Source organism: Notechis scutatus, chromosome 2 (assembly GCF_049901735.1).
Source record: "Notechis scutatus isolate UNSWTSFEM ecotype Mainland chromosome 2, rNotScu1.2, whole genome shotgun sequence".
Classification (NCBI taxonomy): Eukaryota; Metazoa; Chordata; class Lepidosauria; order Squamata; family Elapidae; genus Notechis; species Notechis scutatus.
The window spans coordinates 8,261,931-8,280,292 of record NC_142010.1 but is presented as its reverse complement, the minus strand read 5'-3'; the positions used below and the strand labels follow the sequence as shown (position 1 = coordinate 8,280,292).

At 39.1% G+C, this 18,362-nt stretch overlaps 1 protein-coding gene and 1 long non-coding RNA gene across 2 annotated transcripts in view; one reads left to right on the top strand and one right to left on the bottom strand.

The window, feature by feature from the left end:
* LOC148131688 (uncharacterized) overlaps nt 1-18,362 on the bottom strand; it is a 221,946-nt gene that overhangs the window by 55,884 nt on the left and 147,700 nt on the right. The window lies entirely within an intron of this gene.
* LOC148131691 (uncharacterized) lies at nt 12,101-17,318 on the top strand. The gene is made up of 2 exons (XR_015747112.1): nt 12,101-12,361; nt 13,707-17,318. It is a non-coding gene; the product is annotated as an uncharacterized LOC148131691 (long non-coding RNA).

The window sequence follows — 18,362 nt, the reverse complement described above, 5'->3', positions numbered from 1 at the left end:
TCCCCCCATACCAACCCCCAGCAGGCCTGGGAGCAAGCAGCCAAATTGGAGAAAGGCTTGCAACTCTCATCCAAAGAGCCCCTCCCTGGAGAGGAATTCTGAGGGAGGGATCCTCCCCTAGAGTTCCTCTCCTGTTACTCATCCTCATCAAAGCATTTTTTCTGGATATTTTCCCCCCACCCCTGCCCCATGTTTTTTCTGCCCCCATTCTTTGCCCCTCTGTTCTGTGCAGTCCTCCTGTTGCCTTCCCTGTCCCACATTCTTCCCTCAGACCTGGTGGGATGGTAAGTCTGAGCTGGGCTGGATCTTCCCTGCAAATCAGCTGATCAGAGGGTCCCAGGCAGGAGGGACTGAGCCCCAAAGGAATTGCAGGCAACCCATGATTTCTCCATGGATACCTTGGAGAGACAAGTCACTAGAGGAGGAATCTGCAACCTTGGACCCATTTCCCACAGGAAAAAAAAAAAAAACAGGAGCCACGTGGGTCTGTGTGGCCAATTCGACATCATTCCCATCCAGCCACATGACCTCCACAACCACACCTACCCAGGTTTTGTGGCTCCCAATATTATCTTTTAAACAGATAATATTTCTCTCTTTCTTTCATCTCTTTTTCTCTCTCCTCTCTCTTTCTCTTCCTCTCTTCCTCGTCTCTCTTATTTCTTTCTTTTAAAAAAAAAGTATTGTTTTTTTAAGACAAACAAAAAAACAGAACATAAAAACATCAAACCATCTTCCATATATGCACATACAGTGTGTCGGTTGTTTTGTGCTTCCACTTCGTAGTCTTCAATTAGAATTACATTTTATATGTTCTTATATTGTCAATCAAATATTCCTAAATACATTAATATCATTATTAATCAATCATTTGACTATACTATTATTCATGTTTTACGAAATAATCCATATTTTACTGAATTTATTTTATGACAGTTCATATTTTCCTCTCAAATCTATCCTATAATCATTTTGTAGATATAATAAAAAATACAACTTTATATATTCATTATGTTCTAAAAGTCTACATATTTCATTACTGTATTTTATTGTCTAAACATTGATAGAAAAGATCCCAAATTTTATAAAATTGTTTATCTTCTTCTTCTCTGATTTCAAATGTCAATCTACTCATTTCAGCACATTCCATTATGTTCTTAATAACTTCCTCCTGTGTTGGTATTTTCTCATTTTTCCAGTTTTTAGCAAATATGATACTAGCCGCTGTTAATACATTTACAATCAAATATTTCAATTCTTTACTATTTATTTCAGGTAAAATTCCCAATAAAAATATTTCTGGTTTCAAATCTATATGCTTTTTTGTCATTTTTTTCCAACCATGTGTTGATTTTAGTCCAATATTTTTTGGCATCCGCGCACATCCACCACATATGGTAATATGAGCCAGGTATCTGATGACATTTCCAAAATTTTTCAGACTTGTTCTTGAACATTCTTGCTATTGTTGTTGGGGAAAAAATGCCACCTGTAAAATGTCTTATACAAATTTTCTTTATATGCTGTTAACATTGTCATTTTATAATTTTGAGACCACAATTTTTGCCATTTCTCTAAATCAATCCCATATCCAAAATTCTTCCCCCAAGCAATCATTGTTTCTTTAACTTGTTCTTCTTCTAGTTTAATTTCTAATAAATATCCATACAATTTTTAAATCGCTTTTTCATCAGTACCTGTCAAAATCTTATCTAAATCAGTCAATTTTTCATAGAAAACCTTCTGTTTTAGAATCTTTATCATACCTAGAATGTATTTGCACATATGAAAACCAATTAATCTTTATACCTTGTCCCTCTAGTTTTTGCATAGATTTAAGTTCACCCTTTTCATTCAATATTTCACCATATCTAACTGTTTGTTCCTTTTTGTATATTATAGGATAAGAAAATGCTTCAATAGTCGATAGCCAGACCGGAATTTTCAAATAACATTGCCTTTTAGTCTTCTCCCAATTTAACCACAGAGACTCCCGTATATAACGTCTTCTAAAATACCCCTGTGTTTTAGTTCCTTTATACCATAAAAAAGCATGCCACCCCAACAACAGATCATGTCCTTCTAATGTCAACAATCTAGCATTTCTTAATGTTATCCATTCCTTAACCCACATCAAATTTGTAGCTTGGTAGTACAACTCCCAATTAGGCAAACCAAATCCTCCTCTTATTCTAGCATCTTGCAAAAGTTTTAATTTTATTCTTGCTTTCTTACCTTGCCATATATATTTCAACACAATTTTATTTAAATCTTCAAAATAATCTTTTCCAAGCCTAATTGGAATTGTTTGGAACAAACATAAAATTCTGGGTAATATATTCATCTTGATTGTTGATATTCTCCCTGTTAAGCCTGGATTCCCCAACGGGTGTTAAGGAAAACAACTCCCTATTAATGACAGTTGTAAATTTTCCCATTTCACCAAATCTAGCGCTATTTGCTGTTTAAATTTAATATAGTTATTCTCTTTTAGTGTACTACATCTTTCTGTCAAATGTATCCCCAAGTACTTGATCTTATTCGTGACCTGGATTTTTAATACATCCACCAGTTCTTCCTTTTGTCTTGATAACATATTATTTGTCAGAATCTTTGTTTTGTCTTTATTTTCAAACCGACCACCTTCCCATATACCTCTATCTTTTTTATCAATTTTAATGCTGTTTCTAGTGGGTCTTCTAAAATAAAAACCAGATCATCTGCGAATGCTCGCAACTTAAATTCTTCCTTTTTAATTTTCATCCGTTTTATATCATTTTCTTCTCTAATATTTCTATTTAGCGCTTCCAAGGTGAACCCAAACAACAAAGGTGACAGTGGGCACCCTTGTCTTGTTCCTTTTCTTCTTTCCATTGTTTTGCTTCTTAAATGCTTCAGTTAACTCCATCATCGTTATATTGCTTTCTAACATTATTTCAATCTCTTTAGGTATCTGGGGTAGATTAGCATTATGTAAGTACTGTTTAACTCTTTCCTCGTCAATGTTCTCTTGTGTGTATAGTTTCCCATAATAGTCTCGTATAATTTCCTTCTTCTCTTTACTTCCATAGCAAACTTGGCCTTGATCATCTATTAATTGCAATATTTTCCTTGATTCTTTCTCCTTTGTCAGTTTATATGCTAACCATCTACCTGGTTTATTTGTGTCTTCAAAATAGTTTTGCACCTCTGATTTTCTGTGCTAATTCTTTTTCCATTAATCCCATTTTATGTTTAATTATGTCCATTTTTAACTTAATGTCCTTTTTCTGTGGCATTTTCTGTAACTCTTTTTCAAGTCCTTTATACTCATCCTCTAATGTCTTAGAGTCTAGTCTTTTCGTGGTATTTCTTTTCCTTGTATAGTCTATTATCAAGCCTCTGGCATATGCCTTCATTGTATCCCATACATTCTGCATACGTTCTGGGGTGGATTGTGATCTGCCCAAGTACTTGTTTCAATATTTATTTCTTGAATATTAGCTAACAATTCTGTTGACATCCATATCATATCTATTCTGGACCATGATAAATGTCTATTTGAGTAGAAGGTATATTGTTTAGTCTTAGCATTTCTTTCTGTCCATGTATCTTTTAAATTTATATCATCTATCATTTTTAAAAAGGATTTAGGGAGAGTCTTTCTGTTTTGCTTTATTGTTTTCTGTGTTGTATAGTCCAATTTATTGTCTACAATTCCATTAAAGTCTCCCATCATAACTATATTAGCATAGTCCAGTTCAATTATTTTCATATGTAGTTTTCTATAAAATTCTTCTTGATTGTCATTCGGGGCATAGATTGCAATCAGTGTTTTCATATTATTGCCCATTATTTCCACCATTAGTATTCTTCCATCGTCATCGGAATAGATCAATTTCGCTGGGATAATATCTTTAATGTATAAAACCACTCCTCTTTTCTTGCATTGTGTCAAAGAAGTAAATATTTTCCCTAACTTTGGCTGTATCAACAGTTGTTCATGTTGCTTTTTAATATGTACTTGTAGGCAGATTATATCAAATTTTAATTTCTCTAATTTATGGAAAGTTTTCCTTCTTTTAACAGCTGAGTTAAGTCCGTTTATGTTAATTGTAATCAGTTTTTTCTCTTCCATGATTATACTTTATAGGTAGGTTTGCAGCTCTCGTAGATGTTGGTTCACGTTGTTCTTTAACTTCCACCTTTCCGCCTACTGCACCTTCTTTTTCAGTCGCTATTTGGCAGTCCTCTTGGAATTCAATTAGTGACATTTCTTTTTCTGTCTCCTCCTCTTTCCCTCCAAAATATTTTGTGTAAAATAATTCAGCTTTCTCAATTGAGTCAATTCTGTGTCTCTGTTCTTGCCATATGAACATTAAACCTTCTGGAATCAGCCATCTATAATTCACCTCTTTTTTAAGTAGAATTTTAGTCAGGAATCGGTATTCTCTTCTCATCTCTCTCACTCTTCCGGGTATTTGTTTCAGGACCACAATCTCTTTATATTTCAATATTTTCTCTCTTGCCACTTGCAATATTTGCGTTTTAATGGCTTTCTTTGTAAATCTGATGTGAACTTCTCTTGGTAAGCTATTTCTCATTGCATATCTTGTGAAGACTGGAAAAACCTCGTCTATTCCATCCATCATCTTCTCTTTGATTATTTCCAGAGTTTCAGCCAAGATTTCTATCATCTCAGCTAGGTTTTGTCCCTTTTCTTCCTCTGTGTTTTGGAATCTGAGATAAAATTCTGATCTGTCCATCTCCCATCTCAGCATCCCACTTTTATCTTGTTCAACCACAGTTAATCTGCTGTCAATATCTCCAGTCTTCTTATCTCTTTGTTTATCTTCTTCAATTTTTTGGAATATCTCATCATACTTCATCATCATTTGTTGAATGTTCTCCACCTTTTCATCAGTTTTTCCTGTTCTTTGTTCAATGTTCTCTGTTCTCTTTTCAATATTCTCCGGTCATGTTTGTATATTTTGAATTCCTTGCATAATCATCTGCAGGGTCACTTTTTCCTGTTCTTTTTCTTGTTGTAGCATTGTCTGTATTGAATGTTGTCCTCCAGATGATGAAGAGGAAGAAGTAGAAGTTGAGGAACCAGGGGCTGTTAGTTTCCTACTGATTTTGGACAATTCAAAATCTTCAGGTTCTTCTAGACCTTAATCCACTTGTGAAATAACCAATTGTAATTCCAAGTAAAAATAGTAGGAAAAAAGAAACCAAATAGTAGCAACAACAACAACAACAACAATAAATTTCTTCAGGTTAGACCCAGTTGACTTTTTCTATTCTTTATTTTAGATAGAAAAAACTCAAAAATGGAAGAAAAGACCATAAACACACACAAAAAAGAAAAAAATGTTAAATCCTGAAAAGGGCGGAAAAGTAAAAAGTAAAAAACCAAAAAAGAGAAAAGTTCTTCAGGTTCTTCAACACCTTAATCCAATTAAGAGGTCTCAGGTATAAAAGAATGCATAAGAAAAAAAAGAAAGCCACAAAAATAAAAATAAAACAATATGGAAGGTAAATAGAAAAAAATACAAGGGAGGGAGAGAGAAAAAAGAAAAGAGACTACTCCCTTAAAAAGAAACGGAAGGAAATCATTAATATTAAAGTTTTCCCTTTAAAATCAAATGCAAATGTAAAAATTAGACTTCAAAAGACAAAAAGAAAGACAAAAACAAGTTCCAAAAGGCCAAAAATCCAAATAGCTATTACAAAAAGTAAACTAGTAAGGAGGAGGTTTGTTAAAGTAAGAAATAGCCCAGCTTAAAAAATAAAATAAAAAGAGCACACTGCACCTTGTTTGATTATCCAAGGCTTTTGTTAAAGTTTATAACTCTCTTCTCCAGAGTCTTATCACCTTTTTTTCCCCTATAAGCTTCAACACCAGACTCTAGCTATTTATAGAAACCCAGAAGAGCACCTGCAATAATACTCTCCCATGGTCTTCCCTCTAACTTATCAAACAGCAATGTCCTTGAAAAGAAGTCTCAGTTCTTTCTCAGCTTTGTCTGGTCAAGAAAAAGAGATAGAATATTTCCAAACCTCTAGTTGGCAGTGTTACAAAGTTTCTTTTGCTTTCACTTTCCCCCTCCTTTTCCAAACAAGATATAACAAAAATTAATAAAAAAGGGAAAAAGATATTTAAAAAGATGACGACAAGAGAGTCTCTAGCCTAGAATATTATAAAGTCAAAAAGGAGAGAAAGAATAGGTGAAGGAAAAAAAAAACCAGTCCAGTTTCAAAATATAAAATCATGTGTAGAAAATCCAGAAATGAGAAAAAAATAAAAATATTACTTTGATATTCCTGTTTAAAATCGCTGCTTACTCACTTCTGTCAAAACTTTTACAGATTCTTTCTTTTCCTTAAGGTGTTCTTTGAAATCTTAAAGTAAAGAAAAAGTTCTCACCAAACCGGCACACTTTCTCTTTCCGTTCTCTTTTGTTTCGGAGCTGTTCCAACTTCAGCAGCTTTAATGGCTGCCTCTTTGCCGCTGGCAAAAAGAGCTTCTCCTGGATCTACTAGGGACTTTGCGGTATCCCTGGGATCGACAGGATGCGCTTTACATTCACCATCTCTTCGGGATGGTTTAGATTGACCATGATTGGGACCATCCAGGAGCAAAGATATCGGCAGCGATCTCAGACCTCCAAGATCGCATGCCGTATCGTCGCAATGCCAGCTCCGCCCTCCCTGGAGCACACCTTTTCACTCTCTGGTGCTTGGCAGCCCTATTGCCTCTGCTGCCCTCCTCCACGGCCCCAGCCATCGCTGCCCCATTTCCTCAAAGGTGTGGCGCATTTCAAAGGCTGTAGGTCACATCTGGAGATGCCAAAGAGTGTCCCGCTGTGAAAGCCAGCCCAGGCCACTTTGCTCTTTGGCTAGCCAATGGGGGCGCTTCTGCCGAGCCAGCCCCCTCCCCGCTGGGCTTTAGTACTTGGCGCTTAGCCAGGGGAGGGAAGCACTTCACACCGCACCCTTCTTTCTCTTGGCCCCGCCGACTAGGGAGGGCCCCTGCCATTCTCTCCTAGCTCTCTTTGCTGCCGACAACAGCAAATATACCAGGCAGGATCCTGTTGTGACGCAAAGGCAAATGCAGGGGCTCTTCGCTCCTGCTCTAAGGTTCCGTCCATTGACCCCACCGCGACAGGGCAACAGCTCTTTCATCTTTCTGCCGTGACAGGGCCACGGAGCCACAGCAGAAGGGTGAAAGAGCCGCAGGTTGTCGACACCCGCTATAGGATCTCCTGCTTGTGCAAGGGATTGAACCACCTAGGTCCGTGATAGCGAACCTATGGAACACATGCCACAGGTGGCCCGCAGAGGCATTTGTGCGGGCACATGAGCCCCAGCCAAACTTACCTGCAGTGCACATGCATGTGCCTCCTAGATGATTTTCAGCCTGTTGGAGACCGTTTTTGCCCTCCTGGGGGCTCGAGGGAAACCTCTAGAGCTTCGGGAGGCCGAAAAACTGGCCTTTCGGAAATACTGGAAGTGCCAAAATAGGCCCTTTTTCAGTCTCTCAAGTCTCCAGAGGCTTCCCTTGAGCCTCTGGGGAGGGCAAAAATGGTCTCCCCCGGGTTCCAGAGGCCGAAAACGGACACTTCCGGTATTACCGGACAGCCTGCTTTTTGGCCTCCAAGGCTGCAGAGGTTTCCCTCAGCCTCTGGGAGGGCAAGAACAGCCTCAAACATGCCGAAAATCAGCTGGGAGGCACGTGCATGTGTTGAGGTAATTCCCCATTATGAGAATGAGTGCACACACGGAGACGTAGTGAGAGTGGTGAGGTGTCAGCTGGTGCTCCATTCAAAATCCAAGAAAGAAATACTTAGACTCCATTAATTAGAGAAAAGATATCTTTTACTGGAAATCAAGTGGTAGCAACAAAAGAATTCTGAATCTGAGAAAATGGGCATGTAAATCATATATACAAAGTGATGGCAACGTTCCCACCCCCAATAGTTCAATTGGCTCATCCAATTAAAAGTTGTGTATATCATCATGTGGGCATCACCAGGTGGTGATGAGGCCTCTGTCCGTTGACCTTGACATATTTTGATCATGTGTTGCAGCTGCGCATAGCATAGGATAGAAGCCTAAGCAAGAACCTTCCCCCCCAACTTATATAGTTCTGTTTTGTAACACCTTCAGCTCACTACCCATAACTATATCCCCCCTCCTCCCCCCGTTATTTATGACAGCCGAAAGATGTAAAGCAAAGGGCGAAAATCTTGAAGGCTGACATTAGGAATAACACACAACCAGTACACAGATACACTGTATAATAAAATGTAAGTTTTACTTCCAGTAAATGTTTAATCAAAGTCCAACAAACAGTCCAAGTCATACACGGTTATAGCAGTCAGTTTTCAGTCCAGGAATAATCCAATAACAAAGTCCAGAATCAAAAACAGTTCAGTAATAGACTCACATCAATCCAAGAATAACGATGATCAGCAACAGTCAATAGGGAAATGCAGGAACCAAAAACAGCGAACATCAGAACATAGACCAACTAGCAACACTCTCTGGGAAACCAGGTCTTTGGCTCCATTTTATGGCTATTTGAGGAACCCCACCCCAATTACAATTTTAGCATTCCCTTAAAGAGACGGTATTAAAATGTCTATCCTGGTTTATATATTTCCAACCCAACTGTTAGGTGACTTACATTCCTAACATTCTCCCCTTTGGGTAGGACAATATATACAACCTTACAGTTTAAGTCCATAATCCTCATAGCAAGCCTTATGCTTTACAGAGCCTTGGCCTTTTGTAAAATGATCTGCAATGTTATTTTCTGACATACAGTATTCCAGCTTAATCATCTTACTTTGCACACATTGTCTTACATTTAAATATCTTAAATCTGTGTGTTTTGTTCTTGTCTTTACAGCAATATTGGAAGCCATCTGTATTGCTGATTGGTTGTCTTCGTAAACAACAATAGAATCCTACATCAATTCCCATATCAATCAATAGTTGTTTATAACAAACTAAATCTGTACATAATAAAGACAAACATGAGAATTCAGCCTCCATTGTTGATAAACTTAAATGTTTCTGTCGAATAGACCTCCATCCAATCAATACCTTTCCTAATAATACCACAGTACCTGATGTAGATTTACGTGTATTTACGTCTGTAGCAAAACTTGCATCGGCATATGCAGTTAAACTTCCTTCATCCTTAGGCTCCAAATATAATGCATAATGCATCGTTTGTTTCAGATATCTTAACACAGGTTTAGCAGCTTGCCAGTGCCTTTCAGTTGGCTGAGTATTAAATCTAGCTAATTGATTAACACTGTATGCTATATCTGGCCTTGACCAATTACTGAGATAAGATAAGCTACCAATCAAGGACTGATAAATATCTTTATCAAAAACAGGACTTTGTACATCACTGTGGCTAAACTCCTGGCTCATCAGTGTTTTAGCCGGTTTACAAAGTTCCATTTTAAAAATTTTTAGCAACTGGTTGATTTTATCTGCCTGTGATATTTTGTATCCTCCCCTAGTTCTATCTATATTTAAACCAAAATATTGTTTGATTTCTCCTAACTGTTTTATCTTTTTTTTTTAAAAACAAGTTTTATTAATTTCAAAAACAAACAAATCATTACATATTTAAATCTTTTCCTGTCTTTCTACAGAGATTTCCCCAATATTCTCATAAAACACAAACAAACACAAACAAACATATAAAAAATCTTTTAGTAAAGCACCTTGGCCCCAGTTACCTCTCTTTGTATGGGCAATTACGCATTTCACTCTTCACAATTCTATCTTATTTAATCCATCTTAATTAAATCATTATATTTATATCTTTTGCCCATTCATTATCCTCTCTCTCTTCTTATAATAAAAAAAGAATTCTCCTGAAATCACTAATCAGAGTATGATGCCTTTCTATCCTCCCCTAAGTTAGTAAAATTAACATTCAAAATAACAAATACCCAATTTGATTCTGCTTGGTACATTCTATCCACCAAAAATGTTTAAATACATTGTATCCTCCTTTCCTTCAACATTTTGTTACATTTTAAAAATCAATCATTATTAAACACTTCAACATTTTAATTTCTTATTAAATCTTAAACCATTCTAATTTACTATTTCAAATATAAATGTTACAATACCATCTTATGTACCTTGCAGAATCTTTCTTACAGAAGTTTATATTTCATCCTTTGTCCCTAAAAAATTCCTCTTCTCCCATCCAATTTTAAAACTTTGAGGCTTTTCTCCGCCTTTCCCCTTTCTTTCTTCCCCCACCAAATCTTCCTACCCCCTTCTTCTTCTAGCCTCTGCCTTGCTGGGATCCCTTCTCTGTTGTGTTCCCTTTTCTCTTGTTTGCTATCATTATATTTACTTTGCATCATATTTTCTCTTTCTCAAATGTTTTTTAGATCTTAAGTCCTTCATTTTCCTTGCTCTCTTCCTTCCTTCTTTCTTAGATAAGTTTTGGGATTCAATAAAGATGGCATGTCTTCGTCTTTTCTTGTTGTTGTTCTTCTATTTCCATCTGTTTCATTGTTTGTTGATAATTAACCAGCGCCATTTCTAGAAATAGGAGAAAAGCTTTTTCCATACCATCTTTGCAGGCTGCTTTTGTTTGCTCATATTCATCCTCAGTTCCTCAAAGGAAAAGCCATTATAAATCTTTTCTTTTCTTTATTCCTCTTTCTTCTTACACCAACCAAATATTCCAAGAGAAGGTAAAACAATCCCAAAGTCCACAATCCTCAATAAATCCAAGCAAGCCAAAATTCCCCTTCCTCTTCCAGGGGTAGTATCAAACAAAAACAAAAAAAAAAAGAGAGTCCAGATCTATATTTTAAAGCCTTATTAAATTATATTTCTGTCCTCAAATCTTCAAGGCATCTCCTCCAACAAAATCCAAATATATATATTTTCTTTGTCCTCTCCCTTCCGGCTTAATTCCGTCGGGAGGAGAGTAAACTTCCTTTCAGCACCTCAAAATTGCCGCTTTTTTCTCTTGTGGAAAGAATCATCAAAAACCATCTTTTCCAGGAATTAAATTAGATGAATCTCAAAGCCCTGGGTCGACCAAGAAAAACTTTCACTTTTAATAACTTTCTCCTCTTCCTCCTGCGCATACTCTGCCCGGCTGCCGACTTCTTTGTGGCGGCTATTACTGGATTCGCCGCTGCACCCGTCCTGGTAAAAGGGGTTCTGCCGGCCAGGGAGGAGGTCTGCAACACCCCAGACCCTTCCTCCGGATCCCCTTACCTTCAGCTACCCCTGCAGGCAGCCTTGCTCCGCACCGTCCGGGTGGAGCCCCAAAACAACTAGCGCGCAGGGATCGCAACAGCCGCGAATCCCTACTGCTCGCGAAAGCCAACAAACCGAAATCCATTTCTCCTAACTGTTTTATCTTAAATTTCTGTTCTAACAGTGAAATTATTTTACTAGCTTCTTGTTCAGTTTTGGTGATTAATGCTATGCCATCAGTAAACAATAGCAATCAGTAAACAATAGCAATGAAATTACACCATCACTTTCTTTTTTAAACAAACATGGATCAGCCATGCCAGCTACAAAGCTTATCTTTGTTAATTCCTTAACTATACACTGGTTCCACTCATATCCTGATTGCTTCAAACCATAAAGACTCTTTTTCAATCTCCAGCAATCAATTGTATTATCATCTTTTATACCTAAAATTTTCTTCAAATATATAGTGTGTTGCAACGGTGCATGCAGATATGCCGTCTCTACTATGGGACCACGGACCATAGCCGCGGTCAGTCATGATCTATGGTCCGTCAGTGAGGAGGGCTCAACCCGGAAGTCAAAATTCATGTCTTTTGATGAGGCATGAAACGGTTGGTGTATAGTGAGCTTGCAGTAATTTCTCTAGGTCCGGCCACACCACTGTCTTCACATCAGTGGGTGCCTCTAATGCCTTTGCCATTTTGAATACTGTGGGACCGCAATGGGTGAGGAAAATGGCTCTCTTTCTATTTTTGGATATTTCGTGGAGGTCGCTCCCTTCTAGGAACATGAGGAATCGGTCGACGTACGCTTCCCAGTCTTCGGTTGTTGGGTTGAACGGTGCAGGTGGCGAGTTGTTTCCAGCCATTTCGTCACACTTGGTCTTAGTTACCACGTGCTCAACTGGGTTCCTTTGTCTCAGTATCCCACCTTTGTCGCCAATGTTGTGTCACGGGAAAGAGACTCTAGACCCAGTTGACTTTTTCTATTCTTTATTTTCTTCTAGTATTGAGCTGCGGAGATACTTTCTTTCAAGGCCTTTCTTATAGCCATTTGCTTGCGGCCTGCGGCCAATGATGGCTCTTCAAATCTCCCACCGCCACGGACCAACCAATCATTAGTAAGTATGCAAATATATAACACCCCTCCCCATGTGGTTCAGTCTAACCAATCTAGAGAAAGGCAAACAGGGAGCCGTTGGAGTCAAGAGAACAGAAACAGGTGAGGAAAAGAAATAAACAACAGAAAAGAGGAAACACACCCAAACAGTGACTATTGAGCACTCCAATACAACCAATGCAAAAAAGGTACATGTACAAGTCACCATAGAAGGCCAGCCATGCAAGATTGAAATGGACTCAGGCTCGTATTTATCAATGATATCATAGAATACCATAAAAGGAGTAACACCTGATGTAAACAAGGGAGAACTTGAAATACAAAAGCTCACACTAAAGGACTACCAGGGAAACAGAATTCCTGTAGTAGGTACCAGATATTTCAAAGTTAAATTCAAAAAACACACTAAAGTCCTTCCACTAACAATAGTCGACTGGGATTGACCCAGCCTATTGGGACTTCGAATGGTTTGCACCATTAGGAATCGAAGTAACCGAAATAAACAACATTACCGAGATAGACCGGGAAGAGGACCTGATGAAAGAATTTCAGGACCTCTTCAATGGAGAACTGGGCAAATACTGGGGGTCCCCTATTTCATTTAATCTAAATCCAAATATAGCCCCTATAAGACTAAAGGTGAGGCGAGTTCCTTTCGCGTTAAAACCAAAAATTGATGAACAATTAGATAAGCTTATTGCACAGGGTTTTTTAGAATCAACAGACCACGCAAGGTGGGAAACCTCAATTGTAACCCCTATTAAACCAGATGGGTCAGTACGTATTTGCAGGGACTACAAAGCAACCCTTAACCACGCGCTACAACAAAGCGCATATCCGGTCCCGGTGGTACAGCACCTATTACATTCTATAGGGGGAGGTAAAATTTTCACAAAACTGGACCTTGCTCAAGCCTACCAACAGTTACCAGTTGACCCAGAAACAGCGGAAGCACAAATAATTGTGACACACGGGGGCATTCAAACGCAACAGACTGCAATTCGGAGTTAGCGTGGCCCCAGGGATATTCCAGAGCTTAATGGAGTACCTTATTGCAAGGAATGGGGTGGTACCATACTTTGATGATGTATTAGTATTAGCCAAGGACAAAGGACAACTGAAAGACTGCCTAAGGGAGGTCTTAAAATTTTTTAAAGAGGCGGGACTTAAAGTGAAAAAGGAGAAGTGCCAATTAGCCATGACAAAGTCGAATTCCTGGGATATCTTATAGACAAAGAAGGGATCCACCCCACTGAAAACAAAATCAGAGCAATAAAGGAAGCTCCGAGACCCAATAATAAAACAGACTTGCAAGCTTTTGGGGGACTTATTAACTTTTGCCACAGAAAGCAATGATAGCAGAACAGTGGTGACAAGAAAGCCACCTGGGCCTGGGGGCGACGAGAAGAAATAGCATTCCAGGAAATAAAAAACTTAGTTACATCAGACTGTGTGCTAATATAGCGAGACACTTCCAATAACATTAACATGCGATGCATCACCATTCGGTGTTGGTGCCATACTCAGCCATGTATTACCCAATGGAAGAGAAGCACCTATCACATTCTACTCAAAAACTCTATCTAAACTGGAGCGGAATTACAGCCAACTAGACAAAGAAGCATTGGCCGCAATAACAGGAATAAAACGTTTCCATGAGTATATCTACAGCAGAACTTTTTCACTTGTCACAGACCATAAACCTCTCCTAGAAATCCTCGCAGGAAACAAAGCTACACCTAACATACTGTCACCGTGAATGACGAGGTGGTCCGAATTCCTAGCTGCCTATAACTACAATTTAATCTACAGACCAGGAAAGAACATAACACACGCTGATGCTCTGAGCCATTGCCCCCTACCCAACTTAGACGACGATCCTGCACCAACCACATCAACCCTTCAAATCGAGACATTGGAAAACCCACCCATATCAGCAACAGACTTTGCTATGGAAACCGCGAGAGACAGAAACCTGGCACGAATTTTAAAATTGGGTAGGTAAAGGTTGGCCAGAGACTGCAAGCGATGAGACTGTCAAACCATTTTGAAATAGGCAAACAGAACTATCGATTTTAAAGGGATGTATACTATGGGGGGATAGGGTAGTTATACCGAACAATTTAAGGAAACAAATACTTGAATTATTACATGAGGGTCACCTGGGCATTGTCAGAATGAAATCCCTGGCTAGGAGTTATGTATGGTGGCCAGGGATGGATAAAGACATAGGGGACTGGGTAGCAAGGTGCAAATGCTGCCAGGAATCTAGACCTACACCCCCCTCTGCACCTATACACGAATGGGAAACACCTAGGGGACCATGGTCTAGCATACACATTGATTTTGCAGGACCAACTAAAGGACACACATTCTTAATAGTCGTAGATGCTCACTCAAATTGGCTAGAGGTAAGCATCATGCACTCAACCACAACAGAAGCTGTAATTAGACAACTAAGGAAACTTTTTGCAACACATGGATTGCCGGATTTAATTGTATCCGACAACGGACCACAATTCACAGCAACAACATTCGAGGGTTCCTAGCAGAACAAGGAATAAGCATGCACTAACAGCGCCGGGACATCTGGCCACGAACGGACGGGCGGAACGCATGGTCCATTACACAAAGGAAACACTACACAAATTGGGACCTGGGGATATACAAGAAAAGATAGACAAACTACTAAGTATACAACACATGACACCCAACACCACAACAAATAAAAGCCCAGCAGAATTATTAATGGGAAGGAAACTAAGATCAAACCTAGACAGACTACAACCCACATATAGCCCAGAAAAGCCAGCAGACTCCTCCAGTAAGTGCTGCACATTCAAAACAGGGGATCTAGTTTATGCAAAGAACTTCATGGGGGAACCATTGTGGATACTGGAAAAAATAACCCACATAACTGGCCCCGGTCATACAGGGTAGACACCGAGGATGGGAGGAACTGGAGGAGACACGTGGCGGTGGGAGATTTGAAGAGCCGTCATTGGCCACGAGCCGCGAGCAGCTGGCTATAAGAAAGGCTGCTGTGGTTTCTCCACAGCTCAATCCTAGAAGAAAATAAAGAATAGAAAAAGTCAACTGGGTCCAGAGTCTCTTCCACGAATACAATGAAATTTGAAAGCTACTCCAGCACAGTGCCCCAAACACCACATCACAATCACACCACAAGTATTTAAAAATTAAAATAATTAAAATAATAATAAAAATAAAAATAAAAAACCTAGTCTAAAACCTATCTAAAACATTTAGTAAGTTAAACGGTTTAAAAATACCACTGTATACATAGGACTAGATCACAAATGCGCTGTTTGATTCAAGACAATTATTGCCTTGGAAAAGAAACTGTTTCTCAGTCTATTAGTCCTCATTTTAAGACACCTATAACACGTCCCTGATGGTAACAGTTCGAAATATGAATGACCAGGATGAGAGCGGTCTGTGGAGATTTTTAGTGTTCTAGAGAGGAGTCTGGTCTTTGCAATCTCTTCCAAAGAAGAGAGCAACCGATGATTCTTTGTGCTGTGTTTATAACTCTCTGGAGCATCTTCTTATCCACTGCAGAGCATCCAGCATACCACACTGTTACACAGTATGCCAAAATGCTCTCGATGGTAGAACAGTAAAAAGTAACCAGCCAAATGGGTAGAATATAGAAATAAGAATTGATGTATAGGTATAAAAGCAAATATATGTATTACTAATGACACAATGCTATTAATGTAAATAGAGATTTGTAATTTTGTTTTTAAAAATAAAAAAAATAAAAAAAAGGAAGTGTCAGAGGGACACTGATCAAAAACTCGTGCTCCTCCCAGGGTTGAAACCAGTGGTGGGATTCAATTTGTTTTACTACCAGTTCTGTGGGCATGGCTTGGCTGGTGGGTGTGGCAGGGGAAGGTTACTGTAAAATCCCCATTCCCTCCCCACTCCACTCACCTGCTTTCCAGCTCCGTTCTCCTGTGCAGGCCAACCAAAGAAGACCCAGCCAATCAGCTGGGACTCGGGAGGCAGAGAATAGATTGGGGTGGGGCCAATCAGAGGTGGTATTTGCCTGTTCTCCGAACTACTCAAAATTTCTGCTACCGGTTCTCCAGAACTGGTCAGAACCTGCTGAATAACCCACCTCTGGTTGAAACAATAGCTGGAAGATGAGTTGAGGACAGGTCAGAGGAGAGACCAGGAGCAAGTAAGGCTGTTTGGTTTCCTCTATGGTGTGGAAGCAGAGAAGCAACTAGATACTACAATGTAGAATTACAGGGTTGGATGGAACATTGGAGGTCATCTAGTCCAACCCCCTGCTGAAGCAGGAGACTTTATATAATTTCAGATAAATGGTTATCCAACCTCTTCTTAAAAATTTTCAGTGTTGGAGCATTTACAACTTCTCAAGTCAAACAGTTTCACTAGTTTATTGTTCTCACAGTCAGGAAATGTGTCTTTGTATCCAGGTTGCTTCTCTCCCTGATTCATTTCCATCCACTGTTTCTTGTTCTGCCTTCAGTTGCTCTGGAGAAGAAATTGAGCCCCCCTTCTTACATTTTAGCCTCCAGCCGTTTTTGTTCTTTCATTTCTTTTCTGTTAGTAAGTATCAAGTCCAGTATAGCAGACCCTCTAATTCCATCCTCATCTTTTGGATGACAAAGTTATTAGCTTCTCCAGGGCCTCCTGCTCAAGCAAGGGATAAAACTAGAAGATCCCTTCCAGTTCTGTTGTTCTGTTATGGACTTGCTGTTGTTTTGGCAACGTTCTCGGACTAAAATAAAGCAAGAAAATTAAATGACACTATAATAATGATATACTATAATGCTGAATAGGTTATAATATGAATGTAAACTCAGTAAGAAATGTATACAAATATTATGATGTGCACAAGATATATGTACTCAGTCGATACACTGTATCATTGAAAGATTGTTTTATTGTTTTTGTTATATATTTTTTTTAAAAATTAAAAAAAAACTCGGAAGGATCTGCCACTGTCTTTTCTGAGATGATTGTTTTTCTTACTTTCGTGTCTAGCCAAAAAGCATGGTATTTCCTATTGGTGCCCATCCATGTTGCAACCAAACAATAGCTCTTGAGGACCTTTTGTGATGTTCAGTTTGTATAGGTAGTCCTCGCTTACCATTTGTTTCCTGAGCCTTCAAAGTTACAATGGCACTGTGTAAGCAGATGTACACCTGATCCCCAAATCTGGCACTTGCTCAGTGACCACGTCTGCAGCTCCTGTGGTTTAGGAAGGTGCAGGAAAAGGTGTTGCACCAATTAGGGTTCTGCCAACCAGTGCACATTTATGATGGTCGCAGCATCTTCAGGATCCCCACCTAACTTCTGAGAAGCAAAACCAGTGGGGATACCAGCAGGAAGCTGCAGGTTGAAATGTGAAATTGCCTTGCACAACCCACAGTGATTTGCTTAGCAATGGCAGAGGAACAATACTTCAATATTTGTTTTGTCATGTGCCTACCATAATGATTAAAAAAAACCCTCTTCTTTACATTTCCAACATTTATTTGAGGTGCCTTTTAACATTCTGGACAATATGTCCAGTGCTAGATACACACAGTATGTGATCTTTTAAAAGTTTTCTGATAGTTTGATGTGAATTTTAGAGGTTTCATCCACACATTCTCCCATTGTTCAAAGTATTATATTACATCCAAAGTTCTTTGCCCACTGAATCATAGACACCTTTACATACTCATCCCCCAAGTTAATTACAGTTTATAAACCTTAGCAATAGCACTGCCTTGGGGTGTCTTGACCTGATGCTGCTGCCATGTCCTAAAATCTTGGGACTCGGTGGGAGTCAATTTTTTTAAACTATCGGTTCTGTAGACGTGGCAGGGGAAGGATACTGTAAAATCTCAAGTAAGAGGTGGTATTTGCCCGTTCTCCGAACTACTCAAACTTTCCACTACCGGTTCTCCAGAAGTGGTCAGACCCTGCTGAATACCACCTCTGCTTGGGAGCCACAGGAAATC